The sequence below is a fragment of the Cajanus cajan genome, chromosome 11 (genome assembly GCF_000230855.2).
Source record: "Cajanus cajan strain Asha chromosome 11, NIPB_CcT2T_4, whole genome shotgun sequence".
NCBI classification, from domain to species: Eukaryota; Viridiplantae; Streptophyta; class Magnoliopsida; order Fabales; family Fabaceae; genus Cajanus; species Cajanus cajan.
Window position 1 is genome coordinate 23,973,972 of NC_138527.1, and position 7,245 is coordinate 23,981,216.

Consider the following 7,245-nt stretch of genomic DNA (forward strand, 5'->3'; position numbering starts at 1 on the left):
GGACTCCGAGCTCGGGGGCGCCAGGGGTAGGTGTCTCTAGTGCCGAGCAGGGAGCATCTGCCTCTGCTTTTGCTGAGGCTCGCGAGGAGGGGCCGAGTTCCAGGGCCCAAACATCTGCTCCGGTGACGAAGGGCCCCCCGAAGCGTCCGTATCTCGCGCACCACTACGGGAAAGAGAGCTCGCAGGTGCGGTTGGAGCACCTGAGTGCTTCGAAGGAGATCGACTCACTGTGGAGCGCTGCGGTGACCCCGGAGAAGTTCTTCCCCAAGGGCTCGCTGAGCACGGCTGATCAGTCTATGATCGAGTCAGTCGGGCCAGTGGGGAGCTTTGATGCTGTCCAGGTCTTTCTGCAGAGGAGCACGGCCATTGTGGACTACCGAAGCACAAGTGGTCCAAGCAGCAGGTGGACTTGGTGAGGCTGAAGGGCCGAGTTCAACCCATGAGGGACGAGAACAAGGTCCTGAAGGAGGAGAACAAGGTTCTGAGTGCCGCCCTTGGCGAAGCAAAAATGCAGGGGGTCGAGCTTTGAGCAGCGACGGGAGACCTCGCGAGGGTCCAGAAATCGCTGGAGATCGCCCTGCGTTCCAACGAGAGTTATGCCTCCCAGGTGAGTGAGCTACAGGAGATTGCTACCTCATCCCGAGATCAGGTGCGCTCTCTGGAAGACGAGGTGACGTCTTTACGGGGTCGGGTGCGCTCTTTGGAGGATGAGGTGACATCTCTGAAGGGCGAGTTGGTGGCGGCGGCTGAGAAGCATCTCTGCGACGAGGTCCTTCTCGGTGGCAAAGAGGAGGAGGTTACTGCTTTGAAAGTGGACCTTGCGAAGCTGGAGGCAGACAGGGTGGTGCTAGAGAAGAAGCTTGAGGAAACCGAACGGTCTGTTGTGGTTGAGCATAAGAGGGGTTTCCTCAAGGCAGCTTGCCAGGCCAGGCTTCTTGCGCCAGGGTTCGACCTCTCCGCCATGCACGTGGAGAAGGTGGTTCGCTTCGGGAAGCTGGTGAAGGAGGATGATGTCGAGGACAGCTCCAGCGAGAATGCCTCTACGTAGGCTAAGTTGTAACAGTCTAGTTTATTTTTCTTTTTATTTTTTCTTTGAATTCAAGTATTGAACTCTGTAAACATTGCTGTGTATATGTATTTTTTGCTTATGTGCTGTTGTGCTTTTCTTGGACTTCGCATTTAGGCCTGATTTTTTGCTATTTGTGCGATTTTAAAACACGTCCAGCATTTGCTGTGTATTTTTGTGTTTTGTGGCGCTTAGACCCGATTTGGAGCGAAGTGGTTTGTTCCAAGGTTCAAATCCGTCTTTGGGTGAGATTGAGATGTTTCATTTTTGAGGTTCAAACTTGACCTCGAGCTGATTATGCCAAGGTTCGAACTCGACCTTGATCATGCCAAGGTTTGAACTCGACCTTGAGTGGATTATGCCAAGGTTCGAACTCGACCTTGATTATGCCAAGGTTCGAACTCGACTTTGGTTGTGCCAAGGTTCAAACTTGACCTCGGGCGGATTATGTCAAGGTTCGGATTCGACCTTGAGTATGCCAAGGTTCAAACTTGACCTCGGGTGGATTATGCCAAGGTTCGAACTCGACCTTGAGTGTGCCAAGGTTCAAACTTGACCTCGGGTGGATTATATTAAGGTTCGTATTCGACCGTAAATATGAGCGAGATGAGTTGGACCGAGGTTCGAATTCGACCTCGTTGTAGCGTGAAATATGTTGTGTTAAGGTTCGAACTCGACCTAAATTAAGAGCAAGATAAGTCAGATCGAGGTTCGGATTCGACCTCGTCGTAAAATAAAGTAAAGTATGCCAAGGTTCGAACTCAACCTTGGTCTAATCACAAAATTAAAGTTAGGGGAATATGAATGAAAACAATGAGTTATTTTATTAGTCATGTAAATGTGCCTTGTTAAAAACCCTCTCAGCCAAAACCCATTTTTTTGTTTTTTGGGATAAAAGACTAAGGCGGGAAAAGAGTGCACAGCTCATTCGTACAAAATTAGCTGAAGTAAAACTTAAGATGCGTAGCATTCCAAGTTCGCGGTATAGGCCTTCCGCTGAGCTCTTCTAGTCAATACGCTCCATTTTCCAAGTCTTTTGTAACTCGGAATGGGCCACCCCACGTGGGTGCAAGTTTCCCATCTGACGTGTCTTTCTGTGCTTCGCCTAGCAATTGCCATACCAAGTCGCCAACTCGGAAAGGGCGAGGTCGCACTCGCGTATTGTACGTTCGAGAAGCTCGGAGTTTGTAGACTTCTTCGTGGATTTGAGCTTCGTTTCTGAGCTCGTCAACCAAGTCGAGGTCGGCTGCTAACTCTCGAGCGTTTTGCTCGCTGTTGAAAACTTGGCGTCGGTGGGATGTCTCTCCGACTTCCACTGGATCATTGCGTTAGCTCCGTAGGTCAGCCTATAAGGTGTCTCTTGCGTGGTTGACTGGGGGTGCAATGATACGCCCAGAAGATGCTGGGAAGCTCGTCGGCCCACTGTCTTTTGGCGTTCCCTAGCCGCTTCTTAAGTTCCCGGAGGATGACCTTGTTGGCTGCTTCGGCTTGGCCATTGGTCTGGGGGTGTTCCACCGAGGTTGGGAGATGCTTGATACCGAGCTCGTGGAGGAAGTCCTCGAATCCTTGTGCTATGAATTGCCGGCCGTTGTCAGTAACGAGGGTGTGAGGGATTCTGAATCTGCAAACAATGCTCCTCCAAGAGAACCTTTGCACATTTTCGGTGGTGATTTTGGCAAGTGGGCATGCCTTGATCCACTTGGTGAAGTAGTCGATCGCCACTAGGAGGAACTTGAGCTGACCTTTCGCATGGGGGAATAGCCCGAGGATGTCCATTCCCCATTGGGAGAAAGGCCATGCCGACATCATATGGTGAAGGGCTTCGGGCGGTTGCCGGTGTGTGTTGCCGAACTACTGACATTCTTTGCATTTTTGTACGTAGTCCTAGCAATCCGATTTCAGAGTGGGCTAGTAGTATCCAGCTCAGAGTACTCTGGTCGCCATTGAGCGTGCTCCGGAATGCATGCCACAGATGCCTCGGTGGATCTCTTCGATGACATAGGCTGCCTGGGGTGCGATTAAGCACTTGAGCAGCGGGGTGGAGATGCCACGCTTGAATAGTTCGTCGCCAATGATCACGAACTTGGCCGACCTCAACCTCATCTTCCGAGCTTCATCCTTGTCCTCGGGCAAAACTCCTGTCTTCAAGTAGCTTCAAATGCCTGTCATCCATCCCTGGTCTTCACTGTCGTTAATGTTGACGACCTTGTCGTCTAGGCTGGGTGAGTGCAGGGTCTCTTGGATGATGGTCCGATGTTGTCCAGGGCGTTTGGTGCTTGCGAGCTTTGACAAAAGATTGACTCTGGTGTTATGTTCTCGCGGTACATGTTGTATAATGAACTCGTCGAAGGACGAGATCTGTTGTGATGCCATGTTGAAATACCGCTGTAGGAGAACGTCCTTGGCCTGGTATGTTCCACTGAGCTGCTCGACCATAAGTTTCGAGTCACTGTTGCACCTCACTCTTTGTGCCCCGAGGTCGCGAGCCAGCCTCAGTCCTGCGAGAAGCGCCTCATATTCCGCCTGGTTGTTGGTCACCTTGAAGCTGAATTTGAGGGATTGCTCCATAGTGACTTGGTTCGGTCCTTCCAATATGATACCTGCACCACCGCCCTTGGAGTTGGAGGACCGTCAACGTGTAGAGTCCATACCTGTGGTTCCTTGGCAGAGGTGGGCGTGAGCTCGGCTACGAAGTCGGTCAGGCATTGGGCTTTCAGGGCGCCACGACTTTCGTACTGGATGCCGAACTCGAATAACTCGATCGACCACGCAATCATTCGCCCGGCGAGCTCCGGCTTCCTCAAGATCTGCTTGATTGGGTAATCGGTCTTGACGACTACTTGGTGACTCTGGAAGTAGGGTTGGAGACGCCGAGCCGTGATGACGAGTGCCAATGCTACCTTCTCGATCATTTGGTACCGTTTCTCCGTGTCTTGGAGGACTCGGATGATGAAGTAGATTGGCGTTTGTATTTTCTGGTGTTCTTGTACTATGACTGCGCTGATGGCATTTTCTGCCACGGCCAAGTAGAGGAGGAGCTCGGTTTTGTGATCCGGCCTCTTCAGGATTGGCGAGGTCGTCAGAAAAGCTTTGAAGCTCTTGAAAGCTTCTTCGCATTGGTCCGTCTACTCGAAGTTTTTTGGCTTGCGCAGCAGGGTGAAGATGGGCCCTGCCTTGTCCGCCAACCTGGGGATAAATCGGGAAAGGGAGACCAACCTGCCTGCCAGACGCTGGACATCTTTCACGGTCTGGGGACACTGCATCTGAATGATGGCTTTACATTTTTCCGGGTTGGCCTCGATCCCCCTGCTAGTGATCATGAAGCCCAGGAACTTACCTCCCTGGACACCGAAGACGCACTTTTCTGGGTTGAGGCGCATGTTGTGCCTCCTGATCTGGCCAAATATTCGGCGAGGTCAGCAGCATGAGCTTCTGCTGAGGTGGTATTGACCACCATGTCGTCGACGTAGACCTCCATGTTTCTTCCGATCTGCTGGTGGAAAACCTTGTTCATCAGCCGCTGGTAGGTGGCCCCTGTGTTTTTGAGGTCGAAGGGCATTACTCTGTAATAGTAATTGGCGCAGTCAATGATGAACGACGTATGCACCTTGTTTGGTGGGTACATCATGATCTGGTTGTACCCGGAGTAGGCGTCAAGGAAACTGAGGAGGGCGTGCCCGGATGCCCCGTCGACCAACATGTCGATACTCGGCAATGGGTACGAGTCCTTGGGGCATGCCTTGTTCAGGTCGGTGTAGTCGACACACATGCGCCATTTGCCCGAGCTCTTTTTCACCAAAACCACGTTTTCCAGCCACGTGGTGTATCTGACCTCACGGATGAAGCCAGCGTTCAGTAACTTCTGGGTTTCGGTGATAATGGCTTCTCGCCTTTCGCCCCCGTCCTTCCGCTTCCTTTGAGCTATTGGCTTCGCTTCCTTATGTATTGCTAACCTGTGATAGATGAGGTTAGCATCGATACCTGGCATGTCGGCACTAGACTAGGCAAAGAGGTCGGTATTCTTGAGGACTTCAGCCTCGAGCTGCTGTCGTAACTCCAGGCTCAACTACCTGCTGTTCTTCGTGCATTGCCTCGGGAGTTTTCCGCTCTGGAGGTCATCGAGCTCGTCGATGGGACTTGGTCGCTCATCATGGGAGTCGGACCTCGGATCGAGATCACCGATATCCACGTGGTTGATGTGAGCCACGGTGGGAGGGTCACTTTTTCATCGTTCGCCAGACGAGGAGATCTTCAAGCTTTCGGTGTAGCACTGCCGAGCCGTCTTCTGGTTTGCCTTCACAGAAATAATCTTCCCACCATTCCCTGGGAATTTCATGGTGAGGTGTGGGGTGGACACCACTGCTCCGAGTTGGTTCAAGGTCGGCCTCCCAATGATTATGTTGTAGGAAGTGTTGGCTTCCACGAGGAGGTATCGGACCATAATCCGCCTTATGTCTGGAGAGGTCCGAATGTTGTTAGCAGGTCCACGTACCCTCGAGTGTGAACTCGCTCTCCTGCAAAACCGACTAGGGGCTCTGTGTGAGGTTGGATGAGAGAGTGGGGGATGTCTAACCTGAGGAACGTTGGCCAATACAGGACGTCGGCCGAGCTTCCTTGGTCAATCAGTGTCTTGTAGACCTCCCAATTAGCAACTTCAACGGCGATGACCAAGGGGTCATCCTGGTTGGGGTTGACGCCAGCGTAGTCGTCGTCGGTGAAGGTGATCGGGGATGAGCTCTGATGCGAAGCCGAGGTAGTGGAGTGGACGTTGTTGATGTTGCACAGGTGTCTCTTCCGGGCTGAGCTACTGGCTCCTCCCCTACGAAGCCACCTGCAATTGTGTTGATTACTCCCTGTAGGGGAGCTGACCCTGTTTCCTGGCTTACCTCGGCTTGCACTGCTCCGCCGGTGTTTTGCTGAGAGCTAGAGGGTTGGTCCGTATGAGCTTCTGAACCACGACCTCTGCCTCGTCCTCGTCCACCATAGCCTCCTCGGTGACCCTTCTATCGTTGGACGTACTGGCCGAGGTGGCCTGCCTGGATGAGTTCCTCAATGCGGTCTCGGAGTGTGCAGCACTCTTCAGTGGTGTGACCGTGGTTCCTGTGATACCGACAGTATTTGGACTTGTCCGTACTGTTGGGAGTATGACCTGGCGGTGGTAGGGTGAGCAGGTTGCTGTTACTGGCCTCCTCTAGGAGGTGAACTTGAGGTGCGTTCAGGGGAGTGTAGAAGTCATATCTCCCCCCTTGCTTGCCCTAGCAGTTTTCTTGAACTGGCTATCGTTGGTGACCCTTATCTTGTCTTTGTGGCCACTGTCAGTCTTTGCTTGTGATTTTTCGCGAACTTGGTCGCGAAAGTCAGAATGCTCTTCCATTTGGATATACCCCGCCGCGCGGGCACAGAGCTCGTCCATATCGCGAGGAGATTCACGACATAGACTATCGACGAACGATCCGGGCTTGAGTGCCATGAGCATGGCGTGCAGGGCGACCTCGGGATTCAGATTTCTGATCTTTACCGAGGTGGCAGCGAATCGTTCCATGAATGCCCGGAGTGGCTCGTCGTCGTTCTGTTTGAGGCTGGCCAGGGCGGCTGACGTGATGTGATGAGGTCGGCTCGTTGCATATTGCACCGTGAATCACCTGACCAGAGTGGTGAAACTGTCGATCAACTCAGCGAGGAGCTGGGTGTACCAATTGAGTGCAACCCCCTTGAGCGAGGTCAGAAAAACCCTACACAGAATAGCATCGTTATTGGTGTAGAGGTTTACCTACGTTGTATATAGGTCGATGTGCTCATCCGGGTCCGTCGTGCCATCATAACGGTCGAGGTGGAGAGGTTTCCATTCGTGAGGGAGCGGCGTCTCCAAGATGCCATCCACGAAAGGGTGACGGCGGAAGGTAGCTTGATCCCCCGTGACATGAGTATGGGCCTTGCTGAGTTCATGGGCCGACTTGTTCGTCAGTGCATGAGACTGATGCGTGGCAGGTCGTGGAGTCGGTGCCCTAGTCGTAGTTCGGGGCTAAGAGACCGAATTCCCTTCTTCCTCGTGGAGGTTGCTCGCCTCAGGAGGATGATCAGAGGGGCGTCGAGGGATCTGGGCGCGAATTCGCTCGTTTTCAGCGCGTAGTGCCGCTAGATCAGCTTCATTGGCGGTCTACATTTTCGCTAGGTCGGTT